This window comes from Tachypleus tridentatus, chromosome 1 (genome assembly GCF_004210375.1).
Source record: "Tachypleus tridentatus isolate NWPU-2018 chromosome 1, ASM421037v1, whole genome shotgun sequence".
NCBI lineage: Eukaryota > Metazoa > Arthropoda > Merostomata > Xiphosura > Limulidae > Tachypleus > Tachypleus tridentatus.
Genome location: NC_134825.1, coordinates 153303537 through 153324365, shown reverse-complemented (window position 1 = coordinate 153324365; position 20829 = coordinate 153303537). Strand labels below are relative to the sequence as shown.

The 20829-nt window shown below is 33.4% G+C and overlaps 1 protein-coding gene across 4 annotated transcripts in view; it reads left to right on the top strand.

The window, feature by feature from the left end:
- The first annotated feature begins 14038 nt into the window (after positions 1-14038).
- Positions 14039-20829, top strand: part of LOC143227585 (early estrogen-induced gene 1 protein-like) — a 46048-nt gene continuing 39257 nt past the window's right edge. For 2 of the 4 annotated variants that reach the window (XM_076459015.1, XM_076459018.1), the window contains exon 1: positions 14041-14246. The gene's annotated coding sequence lies outside the window, so the exon portion shown is untranslated. Of the gene's footprint in view, positions 14247-18170; positions 18192-20829 lie in introns of those variants that run through there. The other 2 variants (XM_076459021.1, XM_076459020.1) reach the window with 2 other exon arrangements.

The window sequence follows — 20829 nt, the reverse complement described above, 5'->3', positions numbered from 1 at the left end:
TTGCATCCCTGGGGTACCAGCTGATTTCCAAACAGAAAATATCACTGAAATTTTATATACAATATGCACTATGTTGTAAGAATATTTCCTAATAGAAAGCATGTGCGATGCCCTAGTTGTCTGTTTGTTTTTAGTTTAAGTACAATGCTACACAACTGGCAATCTATGCTCTGCCCATTATGGCTACTGAATACCAATTTCTAGCGTTGTAAGTCGACAGGCGTACAACTATACCACTGGAGGGTAGTTGCCTGGCTTGGTTCTCTCAGAGCAGAGTGTCATATTTTACTATAGGTCTGATTCTTTACAGTACGTGTCTATGACTACTTAGCAATAAATTTGAATTATAAAGAAACAACACAGAATCTGCTTTTATAAAAAATTAAAATAAATTAAAATGCCTGTAAATGTTCTTTACACTGTCAATTATCACAGTTGCATCCGGAGTTTTAAATAATTCTTTTGTTTCCGTCAAAATCAACACAGGGTGGTTCAATTGCATTAGAACACAAATGGTAGGACGAATTACTCTTCTCTACTCTGTTATTGCAATACACTCTGCAATAATTTCACTTTAAAAATCGTCACTATACACTCTTCATTGCTAAACTTAGAATCACGCAGTCTAGATCTAAATAATAATATTTTGATGGGTGTTTATAACGCGACAGAAGTCTCGAATATATCTATAAATATACAATCTTTATGACACGGCTATCAATACTGCAAGTGTATGTAAAGTATTTATGAAAAATCAACTCAGATGAATGGAATATGCTGACATTTTATTTCAGTAGTGCATGCATGTAATATGTAACAGCCAATGACTGAATATTTTGATGGGTGTTTATAACGCGACAGAAGTCTCGAATATATCTATAAATATACAATCTTTATGACACGGCTATCAATACTGTAACTGTATGTAAAGTATTTATGAAAAATCAACTCAGATGAATGGAATATGCTGACATTTTATTTCAGTAGTGCATGCATGTAATATGTAACAGCCAATGACTGAAATAGCCAATAAACTCTTATTGTACAGAGTTGTTTAAAAATTAATATAATTTAATAATTAATTACTATGCATGTGGATAGTACAGTACTTTACTATAATAAAACATATATACATATGCCAATTTAAGACTAGCTCTCCATGCAGTGTTATAACAGAACTATGATTTGTTGAGTTTACACTGGATGTTTGTGGATTTTATGTGAACAGCCATGCAGTTGTTTAAGCTACATTTAATACAAAATTGATTATAGATTCAATCTCACAACACCTATTTTCTACTAATTTTCTGGAAGGACATTAACATACTTTGCATTTTAACTGTATTTCACATAATATATTATGGCTTTTGATCCCACAAGTCAAATCCCCCTATCAATCATTCTGCACACAAGCCTGCTCATGTACAAGAAATTATCTGTACAAAGTTAAAACCGCAAATTGAAAGATAAAAAATCTACATCTTTTGTTGGAATATTATCCACCGTTTTACCGAAACCAATATGAGGCAAAAGAAAATTATTTACACACAGTTTTACAATTCTAGACGTATGTTTATATCTTGTATGTTCCACATCTACTGAAAATTAGACCTAGTAATAACTAACAAATAAAATTTATACTTCAACACATAGGCCTAAACGTATTTTAATAATTATATCTAAGGTTACCCTAAATTAACTAAAAAGAAAAGGATGACCTTAATTTGATTTAATATGTTAGGCCTATGCATAATTTTCTTAGTAAAAATAACGAGTCTAAACCTTGACCTACAAGTTAGTTATAACAGTTAAGCCTAACATGGACTTTCCCTAGGGGTAAGTTACAATAACTTGCAATCAGATTAATTTATAGCGTTTACAATACTGCTTTTATCGGACGTAGCACTAACATTTAGCAATACTAATAACATGGTTCATTCCTTTATTTGACATATATCTTTAAGGCAGCCAAATAGTTTGAAAAGATTTTCAATCCAATACGGAAGTTCTCATTTCATTCAAATATATAAGTAGCAATTTGCTCTACTGTGGATGTTGTTAAACAGTGTTTTTAAATTAATGACAATTTTCATTGGTCAGTTAAGTACAAAATTATATTATAAACAGTTACTTACTTCGATATGCCATATTTGTTACTATATTAGTCTATGTTTACACTTGCCGCTAGGTTTCAATATAATAAATTAAAGGTCGAAAATATTGTACAACGAGAAGTTTGTTTCTGAAGAAATTATAAACATGAAACATTCATTTTTGTTGTTACTTTTGTTGTTGTTGTTTCTCTGAATTAAGTGTGAGTTTCAAACCAAGTTACAAAAAAAGATATAATGACAAAATAAGTATAACAATAATCTCAACAACAATCACTCCAAAACTGCCCATAGAATACCACGCACGTAAAACTGGAGCTCTCTTTCTCCAAGGCTTGGCACAGCCAGGTGGCTAAGGCACTCGACTCGTAATCCGAGGGTCGCGAGTTCGAATCCTCGTTACATCAAACATGCTTGCCCTTTTAACGGTAGGAGCGTTATAATGTTACGGAGAAACCCACTATTCATTGGTAAAAGAGTAGTCCAAGAGTTGGCAGTGGGTGGTGATATTTAGCTACCTTCCCTCTAGTCTTCCCTATAGTACAGCGGTATGTCTCCGGATTTACAACGCTAAAATCAGGGGTTCGATTCCCCTCGGTGGGCTCAGCAGATAGCCCGATGTGGCTTTGCTATAAGAAAACACACCCAACCAGGGGTGCTCGCAACCCTTCGGGGTGCGAGATAACATTTCAGTTTTTTTTTTTTTTTGTTGTTGTTTGTATTAAGGGTACTGTCCTATATATTCAAAAATTACATTCGATTTTTATTTCTTATTTTTCTTGTTACAGACGTAGCTTTTTACCTTGTTACGATAAAGTTTCGCTTCTACCGTCACCGGCGAAGACCGAAATCTTAATGTACAACTGTAAACAAACAACACACGAAACGTAAACGTGACTTAAATACTAGGCACAACTGATCAGGTTACGTTCGTGAACGCCGTCTTAAAGTGTCTATTATTTATTTATGTTATGTATTCACGTGATCATGACTCGAGAAACTTTCAGAAGTATCCAGAATTAATCGATGACGTCATGTGATGTATATTCGGGAATGTTCTAGAAAGTTTCGCAAATATATAAACCCATTTGTGATGTTATGGTAGTCAGTGCATTGTTGATTCTGTTTTCGTGCAAAATAACTACATTATGTGAAAGAAAAGGAAATGGAATGATGATTATGTGAAGTTTGGTTTCACTTGCATCGGAACAACTGAGGATCTGCAAAAACCCCAGTGCATGCTTTGTAATGCTGTCCTTTCAAACGCAAGTTTGAAGCCATCTAAGCTGCAGGAACACTTCAACAACCGGCATGGTGGAGCAGCTGTTACAGGCCATGATGTTGAATCGTCGAAAGGTAGAAGGGCCCGCTTTGATTCTCGAGCAACCCTTCCAAAATTAGGTTTTATATCTGCTGACAAGCCACTGCTGATGGCTTCATACCACGTGGCGTATAAAGTAGCCAAGTCAAAGAAGCCCCATACAATTGCAGAAGAGGTGATAAAACCGTATGCATTAGAAATGGCAACAATTGTTTTGGGAAAAGAAGCCCCAAACAAGCTTAAATTAGTGCCGTTATCAAATAATGTTATTCAAAACTGAATTGGTGATTTGAGTTCGGACATAATGGATCAAGTTATCGCAGATATCAGGGCTAGTCCCTTGAAAATCTCTCTTCAATTGGACGATACAACTGATGTTGCAAATTGCAGTCACCTCATCGCACTAGTGAGGTATATCCATGATGGTGCCATTATGGAAGATTTCCTGTTCTGTGACGATCTGAAAACAATCACAAAAGGGAAAGATGTCTTCCAGTGTGTGAAGTACTTCTTTACGAAATATGATTTAGATATTCAAATTATTGGTTCTGTGTGTACCGATGGTGCCCCTACTATGCTAGGAAATAAATCAGGATATTTTGCACTGATGAAACAAGAGATTCCACACTTGCAAGGTACTCACCGTTTTCTTCATCAACATGCTTTGGCATCATAAACATTACCTCTAAAGTTGAAAAAGGTCCTTGACACTTCTGTAAAGACCATCAATTAAATTAGGAGTCGAGCTCTGAACCACCGCCTCTTCAAATCGCTTTGTAAAGATTTTGGAAGTGAGCATTCAGTTTTGATTTTCCACACAGAAGTCCGATTGCTGTCACGTGGGAGAGCTTTAACGCACTTCTTTGAACTGCGAGAAGAAATCAAAACTTTTCTGAAGGAGCGTGACTATGAACTGCCCGGAGAAATAGAATCACAAGAATTCAATCAAATGCTAGCTTATTTGAGTGATATTTTCACTTGTATGAATGACCTGAGTGTAACTCTTCAAGGGAAAAACATAAACATATTGAAATGCTACAAAAAGTTAAATGTTTTCAAAGAAAAGTTACATCTTTGGTGTCGACGAGTTAAAAGAGGGAATATTTCAAATTTTCCATCACTCGAAAAAATGGTAGGTGAGGATGAGTCCCTAATTCCATGTGTGTGTGAAGAAATTGTGGATCATTTGGAAATACTATCAAAGTCATTTGATGGATATTTTGGAGGAGAACTGGAAACTTCTGAAGAATGGATTATGAATCCATACTCCTTCAATTTGGATAATATGTCGGATGATGAAGAACTGAAGGAAGATCTCATTGAACTGTGCACAAATCGAGTTTTTGAAATGCAGTTTGAAAGCAAAACTTTGAAACAATATGTTCGGCAATGGACATGTTTCCAATACTTTGTGAAAAAGCACTAAATGTGCTCATCTAATTCGCGATGACATACTTATGCGAGTTCGGATTTAGTGCCCTTTTGTCAATCAAGACAAAATCTAGAAATCGTTTGGGTGCACAGGCAGACTTTTGGATTGCTGTCAGCAACAAAGTGCCTCGCTTTGAAAAACTCGTAAGAAATAAACAGGAACAAAAGAGTCGTTAAATCTAAATTGGCTTATGAATATTTCAAATTCAAAGAAATTTCATTTCATGCATAGATGAAAATTTATTTTTTGTAGGCCATGAAGGGTTTATGTAACTTTTAGTTTGTTGTAATATTTTTTTTTCCAAATGTTTCGTTTTTGTTTATATATCACTAAAACTAATTATAAAAATTAGTTCTGACCCTTTCACCTTTATTCTTAAATAAATAATTACTGAGAAGGGTGCTAGAATATATTAAAATGTTTTAGGGGTTCGGGGCATAAAAAAGGTTGGGAACCACTGCTCCAGCTTTACACTGCAAAATTAGGGACGGCTAACGCAGATAGCCCTCGTGTAGCTTTGCACGAAATTCAAAAACAAACAAACTGTTTCTCTAATGAAAATAAAAGAGCACATTGAAGGAATAAGCACAAGTTTAAAAAATATATACAGCTTAAGAAACTGGTCAATTTTTTTCCATTGTTTAACTCGAAATATTTGCTTGTGCAACTGTTAGTGATCTAGAATAATAGACAATGTTACATTTTCGAGGCCTTTTTCAGCATACCTCACTTTTATATTTCATTAAAAAATCAATAAAATATCTCATTAATATATATATATATATAGCACTTTCTTCAGTTTGTTTTGTTTTGGAATTTCGCACAAAGCTCCTCGAGGGCTATTTGTGCTAGCCGTCCCTAATTTAGCAGTGTAAGACTAGAGGGAAGGCAGCTAGTCATCACCACCCACCGCCAACTCTTGGGCTACTCTTTTACCAACGAATAGTGGGATTGACCGTCACATTATACGCCCCCACGGCTGGGAGGGCGAGCATGTTTAGCGCGACGCGGGCGCGAACCCGCGCCCCTCGGACTACGAGTCGCACGCCTTACGCGCTTGGCCATGCCAGGCCCTTACATTGAAGGAATAAGCACAAGTTTAAAAAATATATATACAGCTTAAGAAACTGGTCAATTTTTTTCCATTGTTTAACTCGAAATATTTGCTTGTGCAACTGTTAGTGATCTAGAATAATAGACAATGTTACATTTTCGAGGCCTTTTTCAGCATACCTCACTTTTATATTTCATTAAAACATTAATAAATATATCTCATTAATATATATATATAGCACTTTCTTCAGACAACAAGGACTGAAATATGAAAAAAATCGCTTATAAAAAAAGAGAGAAAAATAAAACTTAAGCGCAAACCATAATTCAGGTTCATTTTATGACAAACTATATTTCAGTGTTAATTAATACAGGTTCATTTTATGATAAACTATATTTCAGTGTTAATTAATATGTTTGTTTGTCAAAGGGATTTCGTCATTGCGTAACGATGATTAGACGTTATAATGTCTATAAATTTTGTGTAAAAACTAAAGAATTAGTACAGTATAAAGCTGAGAATTACTGAGTTAATAATTGGGTTAATCTAGTGCCGGTTTGACGTTAAGGATTAGTGTAATTGAAATTCTGGCAGCAAATTTTATATTAAATTATAAGGTATGAGTTGTGCAGTTTTCAGAAGTTCTAACGTTAAACTTTATTTGAACGGTTATATTTAATTTAAGCCTACAACTAAATAAAACGTGTAACAGACATTATTAATTTATTGAAAAATAAATTAACTTATTATAATTACCTGGACTTGACTTCACATTATTTTAATCAAGTAATCCAAAATAACCTGCCCAAAGATCAGAACGAGTTTCAAAATTTTGTCGGAAGTGGGGTTGTTTTGCTGAAAGTAAAACTGTTTTTGTTTAAACTTTAACATTCATGATGACCATATGGTCACATAGCAAAATCGAAAATTTCCTTAAAATGGTAAAGTAGTGAAAGAAATTACGAATAAAAGATAAAACTACAAGAATGTAAGAGAAATTAAAATAAGAAATAGAAGAGGCAGCAAAATAAAAGAAGGCCAATTACAAAACATGTATAGAAATTTAAAACGTGATCAAGATATAATAAAGATTAATTTAAAATAAGAGTTCAAAGAAACAGGCGTAATATTTAAAGAAGGATTAAAAAATTATGTTGAAGGAAATATACATGAAGCCATTGGGGACATATATAAGAAATTACAACAAAATTTATGAAGTATAGAAAGACGTTGATAATATACAGCAAGATCAATGACAGGATAAAACAGTTGGAAAATTTATTGGGAAAAACAAATATCAAACCATTCACACCTTTTTCTGCATCTACTCTACAATTTCAGTTTAAGACACGTGACCAATATACCATAACAACTGAGGATATTTAAGTGTAACTCAAAAGGATATATTGCCTAGAACTGCAAACAAAACAGTGTCACCATGAAGGCTACAAACACAAGAAACCATAAAAAAAAAGTCAAGTTTAGATGGAGCATTTCAAAGATGTGAAGCTGATTATATGGTAACTTAACATCAAAGAATATCAGAAATATTTGCTCTTACCATATAAGGAAGATAAAAGAAGTTTGGTATCAAATCCTTACATGAAGACAATGTAGCACCTTAATTACAAGAACTGGATAACTGAATTAGTAGAGACCTTACATCTGAAGAATTCTATATATTAAATCATTTGTTCATGGAATATTATGATTTCTTCTCCAGTAAACTTCATTACTTAGTCTGAACAAATAAAATATCTGTTAAAAGTGATACTGGAGATGCTGTCTAAATACACCATCTAGCCAAACAACTCTCACTTACAAAATGAACTGACAATTTCAAAGAGATAGAAATTGTAATGGAACAAAAAGAAACAGAACAGAGTACTAGTCCTTGGACATCACCAATTGCGTTTGTGAAGAAGAATGCTGAATCTACAAAGTTCTGCTGGAGTAGAAAAAGGTGAATAGATTGATTCTACTTTGGATAGTTTATCTGAATCAAAGTGTTTTTCAATTATGTATCTGAATAGTGGATACTTGCAAGTGCAAGTCAATAAAGCAATGTAAAAACTTTGTTAATCACAAATTCAGGCCTTTGGTAAAGACTAATGATGGTGGGTACTGAAGAATACATTCTTGTTGTCTTTAAGTTTTTTACCAATTCCTTTTTGGAACTAACAATTTTTGCACCTGTAACTGAACGAGCACATAATATGGTATGAAGATATATAAGACCATAAAGGATCATGTCCATTGCCTCTCAAGTGTCTGATTTGCTGATTATGTGTATATATATATGATTCACATTTATTTGAATACAGTTCATGTCATTTCTATTTCAATACAGTTACTTTTCTATCTATTCATATAAATGTACTATTTATACAACAGTATCCAACACTTTTTCTATCAGACTGTGCCCCCCATTGGCACGACTGTATGTCTTCAGACTTACACTGCTAGAAACTGGGTTTTGATACCCATGGTGGGCAGAACACAGATAGCCCATTGTGTAGCTTTGTGCTGAACTCGAAACATATAATCAGAGTGTATCTGTCTTTCCTTCTATCATCCAAAATCAAAGCATGCATTCTATTTATCATTTCACTTACTAGTTAATAAACATGTTCATATGCATATAAATAAGTTCACTAATTTCAAGTATTGTGAAAATCAACTAACTGTATGCGAGGTTAATTATCAAAATACGATCATACTTTAAAATCATTTGCATAAAATCCTCTAGTTTTATTTGCAAGATTGAATTTATTATTTAAATATAATTTTAAAACCATTTATGTTCCCAGAATTTAAAACTTGAAAAGTTGTAATATGCCAATTTCATGTATATCAGGTCTTTAAATGAAAATGATAAATCAAAAGTGGTTAAAACAACACCTTCATTGACCTAGAAATCAATCTATCCTTTATCATTTAGCAAAAAAAAAAAATCAAATTAGTATGTAATATTTCCATGTCTTGATGCCAGCATTCAGACATTATATCATTTCGCTTCTCAAGCTGCACAAGCTAAAATTAAACAGTTTTATTTAATTGTTTATTGGCAATTTGTTCTTTCTCATCATAAGTGCTTTGGTCAAGTACACTATTGGTATAACAGAAGAATTTTATAAAACTGATTTTTTAAAACTACAAGCTACCAGGCAAAAAAAAAAAAAAAGTATAAGTATTTTCTGAAGATTCTGAAAAATCTACAGCTGAAAATATTTATTAATTAACTCAGAAATTTTGACAATATTTTTCTTGAAAAATGTTTGTAAAATATTTCATCTTGGATCATTCAGTTAAACTTGCATGAGTTAAATGTATATTCATGAACAAATCACCATTCTAAACCAAGTAGAAAAAAATAAAACAAAGAAAAGAAGGTTTTGCTAGTATTTAAGCGTTTCATTGTTGAGTTGAAACTTCAATGCCATCTTCAGAAACGTCAGTCCCACTTTTCATTAGTAAAAGAGTAGCCTAAGAGTTGACGGTGGATGGCGATGACTAACTACCATTCCTCTGGTCTTATATTGCTAAATTAGGGACGACTAATGCAGATAACCCTCATGTAGCTTTCCATGAAGTTCAAAACAAACCAATCAGAAATGTTCTAGATTGTTATAGATAACTCCTTTAACATATCCTAGATTTCATCTAGAATCATCCAAACAAACCTTAAGAACAAAGAAAGACTCAAATTATGTACAAACAGTTACAATGAAATTATCACATGAATATAATAATAGAACCCTCTACCTCAACCACAAATATCATTTTTCAATCAAACATACATAAAAACTGTAATACAAATATAATATATCTGAAATTTTGAGCTTATCTAGATTCATGTGTCCAAATTCACTTATTTTTATTCATAAACTATACCTCAAAACTAGTGTAATTCACATTAATGTTTCAATTAACCTTGTAAATACAGTTTTTTATATCTATTCATATAAATGAACTATTTAGTACCAACCACTTTTTCAATCTGCCTGTATCTGACTTTCCTTATATTATTCCACCTATAAGTTACTAAATACATTCTAATACATATAATGCATATAGGTTCACTAATCTCATCTATTGTGAAAATCAGGTAACTGCATGCTAGGTTAATCATTAGAGTATCACCATACTTTAATACTTTTTGCATAAAATTCTTTTGTTCCACATGCAGGACTGCATTTGTTATTTAAATTTGTACCTATATTTCTGCATCAACTGTATCTCAGATGTAGTATAAGTAACATTAATATTTCAATTAACCTTATAAGTCAGAGTACACAGACAATAATTTATTTGTTAATGTTTGAAGACATATCCAATAAAAAAGAAGTTCACAGACTGTTCAGCAGTAAATATCATTATACATAGATTTTAAAAATAGGCTAATCACACCTCTACAACTATCTTAATACCAAGTACAAATGTTTAAAACTAGATTGTACATGTAGTTCATTTATGTTCCAATATCATACTTATTTGCATATATTTCAATAAAGCTTATTAAGTTTTGCTTTTTTATCAAAATAAAAATATTTGAATATGATGAATTTGTCACAGCTTATACAACCATGAATAATTAATAAGCAAATTAAAAGCTGCTTATTTAGTAGTGATCTCTTTGTCAGCAGGTTTTTTGTTGCATCATATGTTTTATCAATCAAATAAAGCTCAGAATGGTTAACTGTCTGAATGTTTTCTTCAGGGCTTTTCTTTGTCACTATACCAAATGATAGATTCATTGCTGGCTAACTCACATCTAAACTAGTTGTTTTCAGAGGCAAAGGTGACAATCCATAATGATGAACAACTGCCTTAACAAAACATGTGAAGAAGATAATAATACTTGTAATATTTGTTTTGGTAAAATAACTATTTCAGTTCTAAATATTGTGAAATACTCATAATGTTTTATTATTTTTTAAACATAATTGATGTACAAATATAAATTTCTCCAAAAGTTTATCATAACTGATTTATCTTAATAAACTGTTTTATTTAAAAAATATGACATTGTATATTGTACATTTGTTTTTCTTATTGTTTACTTTACTTCATGTGTATCATTTAAGTTGTACATTTCATCCCTTTTGTCCTCTCAGTTTCCTTTATTATAAGAGTAATGACCTAGTACACAACTCTTTCATAAGTGTTTCCATTATTTACATACACATTTTTGGCTAGATAACTTTCACTTTAAAATCTTTTAAATAAAACAATTTTGCTGCCCCAATTTCTGAAATATGTAGCTATCAATAATTTCTGATTGGCTGATATTTTAAGTGGTATTATGAAAGTGTTTGAGTCTGCATTGAGTACATCTGCAGAAAACAAATGCTTAAATGACTAAACGTTTGAAAGTGCTGTTTTTTCATTTCACCAAACAATGTACAACAAATCCAAATTGTTAAAAAGAAAATGTATTGGATATGATTGTAATTGTATAATTTGAGGTTAGAAGTCAAAATAATTTAGCAAAAATAAGTAAATGTTTAGCATATCTGTAAAAATACCACATTTTAATCAGGGAAATGGTCAAACTAATGAGTTTAGGTCACTAAAATAAATGTGTCAAACATAAAAGTTTTTACAATAAAATAAGTTCCTTCAATACTGGTATAAAATAAGATAGAACATGAATAAAAAATCCACAGACGTCCAGGCCGCAACTTCCGAGTTTCATTCTTGATATAAGCGCCTAATGTATCAACGTACTTTTCTTTTTTCATGATTCCGTTGACGCGGTGAAGGCTGCCTACACCAGAAGAACTGAAGGAACCCCTTTTCAGTCGTGGGGACGTTATAATGTGACGGTCAATCCCACTATTCATTGGTAAAAGAGTAGCCCAAGAGTTGGCGGTGGGTAATGATGACTAGCTGCCTTCCCTCTCTTACACTGCTACATTAGGGACGGCTAGCACAGATAGCCCTCCAGTAGCTTTGTGCGAAATTCAAAAACAAACAAACTCAGTACACAAGATTAAGATACTACAGTCTGCTTCGTTATAGGGCCTGGCATGGCCAAGCGTGTTAAGGCGTGCGACTCGTAATCTGAGGGTCGCGGGTTCGCATCCCGGTCGCGCCAAACATGCTAGCCCTTTCAGCCGTGGGGGCGTTATAATGTTACGGTCAATCCCACTATTCGTTGGTACAAGAGTAGCCCAAGAGTTGGCGGTGGGTGGTGATGACTAGCTGCCTTCCCTCTAGTCTTACACTGCTAAATTAGGGACGGCTAGCACAGATAGCCCTCGTGTAGCTTTGTGCAAAATTCAAAAGAAACAAACCAATCAAAAATGACTTGTTTGAAAAGCTCCTTGGTCTTCATGCTTGGTTTGCCATATCAGTATGTAAGTTGTGGCTTGAACAAATGCATTTACTCTGAAGTAATTTAAACCATTTTGAACACACAGAGGCAGAGACAATTACACTAATTTTGTGAGTTTTCAAACTAATATTTTAAACGTAGTTATTGTTGAATTAAGCACAAGGCTACACAATTGGCTATCTGTGCTCCGCCCACCACGGGTATCAAAAACCGGTTTTTGGAGTTGTAAGTCCGCAGACATACCGCTGAGCCACTGGTGGGCATTTTTTAAACATGAATTGACTTAGGGTGACCGTAGCAAAGGGATTGAATAACTTGAAAAACTAACTTATATAATATCGACGTTTATGTAGCTTTCTCACTTTAGAGTAGATTGTTTAAATCTAAGTATAAAGCCCCATTCGAAAGTTTCATCATTGCAAGCACAGATGGCAACAAAATGTGGACACTGCAGAGGAGTGAATATTTTTGTTTGTTTGTTTGTTTGTTTTAGTTTGGTTTGAATTTCGCGGAGAGCAGTTAAAACTAGTGGTAAGATAACTAGTCATCACCATCCACCGCCAACTCTTGGGATATTCTTTTACCAACGAATAGTGGTATTGATAGTAACATTATTACACTCTCACGGCTGAAAGGTTTGGTTTGCCTAGGATTCAAATAGTAGGATTGACCGTCACCTTATGACAACCCCATGGCTGAAACAACGAGCATGTTTGGTGTGACAGGGATTTGAACCCGCGACCCTCAGATTACGATTCGAGCGCATTAACCACCTGGCCATGCCGGGACGAATACTTTTGCAAGGCACAGTATACAAAACACAGTATAACTTAAAATATGTACTATCTTTTTTCTTTGCAGTGCCGTAATTTCTTGGAAGTTTGGTTTAGTTTGAATTAAGCACAAAGCTATGCAATGGGCTTTTTGTACTCTACCCACCACGGGTATCGAAACCCAGATTTTAAAAGTGTGATTCGTCAGACATACTGTTGTACCACTGGTGGGCTTCTTGGAAGTAGTAGGTTTAATTCTATAATTACTATAAAAGGTTTGATTATTTATTTGTTGTTAAATGCAAAGCTATACAATAAACTATCTGTGCTCTGCACATTGTGGGTATCTAAATTCGAATTTTAGCGTTATAAGCCATCGAACATACCGTTGGATCAATTTGAAAGGAAAGCAGTATCACTTACGTATCTCAACTCGGCTAGTATGGGTATTAAAACTTTTATTGAAATAAAGTAGAGGACAACTGAAGATGACGTAAGAAGGTCGAAACGTTGTCCTCTACTTTATTTCAATAAAAGTTTTAATACCCATACTAACCGTCGTGAGATAAATTTTTACTTTAAGTGGGTTTCTCGTCATCACGGCATTACGTAATATGTGGAGATACTATTATGACCTTAACATTCAATTTGTTTAATAATTAACATTATGTATCTCTTATAAATAATGTTTATTTGTTTTTTTCAAGGTATTTTTACCTTTGGTTTTCTTTCGTTCTTGTTTATCATTAGATGTCAGAGAAATGTCAATGACAACCAAATATATAACCGTGTAAAGTGATATTGAAAACAATTTTTTTTAGTATAGTTTATGTTCTGTACTGGCTACAGAATTTGATTGTTGTAGGCGGATCCTGTAAACACTTTTAACGTCATCAAACACAGATGCACACACACATATATATATATTTGTGTGTGTGTAATGTTATAGATTAAGTACTAACTTTAATGCTATATATATTTCATCGTGATTCTAACGAGGTTTATTCCCACGTGATGTTTTATCGTTCACATTGGTGGATCTAGTTGTAAGAATTTAACGGTCTGAGTAATCTAACGGGCACTAACGACGTACGCGAAGATTTCGTTAATTGTGACGTCGAAAGTAACAAAGAAATTACAGTTGTAAAAGTTTAACGAAGTAACGTACACTACTTTATCGAATACTTCAGCGTTTTTTTGGACATCTTAGAGAAGGTTAGTTAGATCAGATTTGCGTATTTTGTGTACAATTAGCTATGGGTCTACCAAGTTGTGCTAGTTTAATAATTAATAATTTTAATATTTTGGTAGTTATACTGATAATAATACTAGACAGAGAGAGCGAGTGTTGTATAATATTCTTCGCGTACAATGTAATAATCGTAGTGGAAAAAGATATGCAATACCAAGATAGTCTTAATGTTAATTTCACGCTTGATCTTGTTTTTTGCACGCACTTCGGGATACTCGTAAGCTTGCATGACCAAAGTGTCGTAATTCTCAAATAATCTGTATAATGTAATAAATTATATTGTTAATATTATCGCATAGTTTATCTGTGTAGATGGATCTGGGAGAATGGTTTCATATCCTGTGTAACTTCTATTACGGTATAGATTTAAGGTATAAGTGATATCGTATATATGACTTAATCTAGGTTAAACTTTTAAGTATTAGCTAATACGAGATTTATTCAAGTTAGCATCATTCCTGGAGTATTTTAACTGAACTCGTTCAGTTTCTTAGTACCAAAATCCGAAAATTTAAGTTAATAGGATACTAAATTGGTTCCTGAGGCTGAAGTGACTATTTAGTGGCTACCCGTAAGCAGATTAAAAAAAAATGAGTTGTTTTAAATAAATATCAGGTTTAAAGTGCTAATTGTTTTTAATTTAAGGCTTAACAAATATCAAGTGCACAGATCTTTATCGGGATTTGATCCATGTTTTGGACCAGAGAGGATCAGATACAGCATATACCTCTTCTATATACATACTTAGTAAATTTTGTATAATAGAAAAGTTATATGAATGTGTTTGATTATGGAATAAATTTATAACTTGCTAGATTATTATCAGTTATGAAAAATAATGATGTGAAGAAGACCTTGATAACGTGCTTTTAGTATATTCCATATATTTATAGATATATTGTATAGAAAGTTAGTTGCTGCGGTGTATACTGAATAAAAAAGTAAACGGCATTTAAAGACTCATTGATCACTCTCTTAATATAAAAGATTTCTAAAACGTTTTCGTTTACTAAGCCTTCTGATAGAAAGGAACTTGGTATTTTTGCGCCTTTGGTACAATGCAGTATACCACACCGTAAAAGTTATAATAATCTCAGGAAAGAGTAATTGACCTAAATAATTCTCGAAAATGGGTTGTTATTTCGCTGTTGAGGGCATAATAAGTAACCTAGTTATGTAATGTTTATGATGTTTTTATTATTTTTTATTCATATTTATTTTGTAGATGCATCCTAGTTTTAAGGATTATAATATTTTGAAAAATTCTAAAATCTACGTCGTCATGCTTAATTAACTTTAGGAAAACTACAGCATGAGAAAATTTAAAATTGATTGACTAAAATTATACATCTCAATTTATTAATTCTCATGCTCAGGGCATTTTAAAGGTTTTTGGCATGAAAAGCTTCAACGCTCAAAAAATCGTAGAATATTAGAATTAGTAATTAAAAAAAAACGTACGGCAAATCATTATATAAGAAATGAAAGAGATGGTTCAAAAGGCTTTCACTTACTTAAGCACTACATTAACACATGATAAAAACTCTTCTTAACTTTCTGCACCAGTTTTCTTTTTTTTATTGTTGGCAGACACTACTGAATTATGAATTTGTTTTTTATCTCAAAATTTCGCGCAAAGCCTCGCAAGAGCTACTTACTCATGGCAGTTACTGATTTTGAACTGATAGACCAGAGAGAGAGGACAACTAGTCAATAGAACCCTCTGGCAATTGTTGGGCTACTCTTGTCTAAATGAATAGTGGGATTTGACTATCACTCTTTAGCGCAACCATGGCTGCATACTCATGGAGTAAGTTTTTGCGGCAAAGTTACACGAACCAAGAATCCTACGAGTTACACTATAAACACTTTATTTCAGCCGCTTAATTCTCATGCGTCCCCAGACATATGATCTTTATTTCTAAGGCTCTGAGTAAAATATAAAAACAACTTTGTGCATATTTTATACATGTAATCATAAGATCATTCAAATTAATAAACACAAAAGACCATAGACATTACTTTAAAAATTGCAGCTTAATAGTTCAATAATATATGATAATTCTGAATTAATGGTGTTTTAAATAATCGCAAATGTAATCATTGTAACTACGTCACCCTACATCAGCAAATGAAATAGTTTTGGTCTATTTAATTTACTTGTTTTTTGTAGTGTTGTCACTGGCCTGGCCCATATCTCAAGAATGTAACACTGATCTACATAAATTCGCCCATTGTTCTAGTTAGATTATTACTAATAAGGCTTGTTTTCTTACACACTTTTCTAGTTCTTTGTTCTTGTTGTTTTTTTAAGTCTACCTCAGTTTGTTGGTCATGAGATGTTATACTAACTAAAGTTCTGTCGTTTGGGCTTCAAGTCATATGTTATGAGGGCTCGATTTTGCGTCTACTGTGTGTTTTCTTATAGAAAGGCCACATCTGGCTATTTACTGAATCTACCGAGGAGAATAGAATCCCTAAGAGTAGCATTGTAAATCCGTAGACTAACCGCTGTACCAGCGGGGAACTTGGTCTACACTAACATCCTCCCCGCTAGTACAGCGGTATGTCTCCGGATTTACAACGCTAAAATCAGGGGTTCGATTCCCCTCGGTGGGCTCAGCAGATAGCCCCATGTGGCTTTGCTATAAGAAAAACATACAAACACATACATTATCATCAAAGTTGAATAACAGATTACATTTACAATACTCATCGGATGTCATATTAACCTACACCAAAGACTTATTACTATAAAATAAGAAATAGTTACTTGTACACGTTACAAACATTAAATGTTTACTTAGAGCTCATGAAAATCAGTGAATTATACCATATTTCATACCATACACACGGCTAAGTGTTTTGTTAACAACGTAATTCGGTTCAACCTTAATAGTATAATAATCACATTTTATCTTTGTGAGAAAAATAAGAGAAGTTTATTACTTTAGCCAAAAGAAGTGCTAACTGTAAGGTTTTTATGTGCAAGTTGAATTATTTATAATAGATGTCTGTGACTTGTTGCCGATAAATTTTAATGATAAACAAATCGCACACAATTCACTTGTTTAAAATATAATATTAAAAGAAGTCAAACATGTATACAAATATTCATTTCACCGCAAAGTTATCACAGTTACATCAGAGCTTTAAATAATTGCCTCTTTTTCGTTATTGTCTATGCAGGCTGGCTAAGTTACTTGTTTGTTTTTTAAAATTTCGCACAAAGCTACACGAAGGCTACCTGCGCTAGCCGTCCCTAATTTAGCAGTATAAGATTAGAAGAAAGGCAGCTAGTCAACATCACCCACCGCCAACTCTTAGGCTACTCTTTTATCAACGAATAGTGGGATTGTCCGTCACATTATAACGTTCCCACGGCTGAAACGGCGAGCATGTTTGGTGCGACGGGGATTCGAACCCGCAATCCTAGGATTACGACGAGTCGAGCGCCTCCACCACCTGGCCATGCCGGGCCTCTCAGTTACTTTAGAACATAATTTGACAAGATGAATTATTTTTCTTGCTCTATCATTACAATATAATCTGTGATAATTTATCTTTAGAAATCGTCATTATATGTTCTTTATGGCTAGATTCACAGTTATGCAGTCTAGATATGTCTCTCTATCTAACTATATCTGTGAAATCTAAAAGAATATTTATTATAAGTAGTTTTATTCATGTATTTATTTGTAATTCAGTAATTTCGACGATATCTAACATTTATTTGCAATCCATTGATGTCAGAACCATGGAAATTTCTCGAAGGCCTATATGACAGACATACAAATATCTGTGACTAGACGAAAGGAAATTAGTGTGAAATTAGTGGGGATTTGAACCCGCGAACCGCGAATTATGAATCGAACGCCTTAACTCATCTGGCCATGCGGGGCCTAAGAGTGAGTAACCTGACGGTTGATACATTAGAGTAAGATTAAGAGTTTGATAGAGATAAAGAGAATAATTTGTTAAAGGTTGTTTTAAACTAAGTGGACCTACCTATGTGGACTTTGACAAAAGACAGATGATTATTGGAAGTATGTAAAGGAGAAGATTATTGGAAGTTCAGGATACAACTGTAATAACTTACACGACAACGTAAATGAATTATACGTAAATAACATTGCGATCAAAATAGATTGACTTGTTAACTGAATTGTAAACTAAATTAATTGGCTTAAGTAGAATTTTGAGAAGAAGAATAGATTGTTTGTTTGTTTTTTGAATTTCGCGCAAAGCTGCTCGAGGGCTATCTGCGCTAACCATCCCTAATTTAGCAGCGTACAACTAGAGGGAAGGCAGCTAGTCATCACCATCCACCGCCATCTCTTGGGCTACTCTTATATCAACGAATAGTGGGATTGACCGTAACATTTTAACACCCCCACGACTGAAAGGACGAGCATGTTTGGTGCGACGGGGATTCGAACCGATGACCCTCAGATTACGAGTCGAACGCCATAATCCACCTGGCCATGCCGGGCCTAGAACTATATAGTGTTTAAGATACAACTATGATCTCACCTACGTATTATGAAGAAGTTTGTACACATATGTAACTTGTTTTTCACATATATACCGTATTACTTTAAGACACCAACTAATTTAAGAGGCACCCCACTTTTAAAAAGGGATTTTCAGAGAAAAAATTGGATAATAATTAGAAAGGAGTGAACACGTCTTGAAAGAATTTATTAACGAATCAAAAATGTTAATAATGTATTTAATATGAAATATAATAAAATGTATAAAATATACAAAAAAATAAATTTCATTACAATAATGTTTCTTTCTGCTTTCTTTATTTAATCGGAATGTTACTCCGATGTTCCTTCTGACTCACTCTTATATTCTGAACTTGAAGCATCATCATCGCTTGATTCACTATTGTCCCAAAGAATGTTATTTGCGTTATATCTTCCGCGTCTTCAAAATCTGACGGCAATTTTTGACTAATTGTTGTCCTTCGCCGTAATGATAAACCTTCTCTTTTCATAAATTTCTCACACCAGCCACGACTAGCCTTAAATGAAATACCACTATTTCTTGGACTTTTTGTTGCTTTTAACATTAAGACTTCTCTCGTTACAGACGATCCTTTATTTCGTAACTCTCTGAAGTACGTTAAAACGGAGGCATCAATTTCAAGATGTCTTCCTTTTCTTGGGCTAGAAAATGACTTTGTACTTTTCTTGGATGAAAACAACTTGTTTTTTATACCACGCCAACGATGTACATTTGCCACACTCACTTTATACTTTTTACCGGCGGCACGATTCCCAATCTGTTTGGCGCACAAAATAACTTTTCTTTTAAATTTGGCATCGTAATGGGTAAAAACTCAATGAAAATAACAAAAACAACAGAAAATCGTACAAAGACTGAGAACGGTGATATCCAACTACTCCACTAGAGTCGATGACATCGGCAAATTTGACGTTTTGTACGTGTTTTTTAGTCTTTCTAAGCTACGTCCTTTTTAAAATATTGTTCAATCTGTTTGTTAATGCATGAATTTTTTTCGGAAATCGTTATTGTTCAAGGAATACGATGTTTTCGAGACTTTCAAAGAGTGAAAAATAATACTTCGAATTTAAGACGCACCCTAATTTTCATTTCGGAAAAATGAGAAAAAAGGTGGGTCTTAAATTCGAAGTAATACGGTATATATATATATATTATTTTAAAAACAAGTGGAGTGTGTGATATTCGTTTACTGCCGAATTAATCGCCAACACATCACAGACAGTTACTGTAGAAGAATCCTTAGCAAAGCCCTTCAATGGCACAGTGGTATGTTTGCGGACTCACACCGCTAAAATCCGGGTTTCGATACTCGTGTTGGGGAGAGCACAGATAGCCCATTGTGTATCTTTGTGCTTAATTCAAAACAATATCAACATCCTTCGCCAAACACACCTGTATATTTACTTTACTGTATATATTCTAAGTTCTTGATAATGTCTGTATATATAACTTTGTTTAATTCACTATGTAACTACTTCGAACTATGCTTTGTACGTGTGTAAAAGCCTAACCGAGGCCTATAACGTTCTATACACTACGAGGTATTATGATGTAATAATACTAAATCATAACAGCGAGGTTCTAGAAACATGTAATAATAGAACAAGCGACAACTTACAACAATTGAACGACATAATATGTGATTCATACACATTTATTTAAACAAACATAGGTAAACTATCGCTTCTAAAAATAAATTTAACAATCATGTTATGCTTAAAACTCGCATTAAACCTAAACAGTCGTGTATCTAACACTAATGTTTACTTAAACCTTAATTATATCACACTATAATAGTTTTAATTAACAATATGACTGTTCAATAGATTCTAATTACCAACATGAATGGTTGTAGGTGTAAAGCTCCTTCAGCACAGCAAATATGCTAATGAGTTTGTTTATTTTATTAATATGAGGATGGACTTTATTGAATTGCAAGAAGCTAAAGCATAAAGAACTGAAACCTAAATTTGCTGATGAGAGTTAACCCTATTACTGGATTTAAATGGA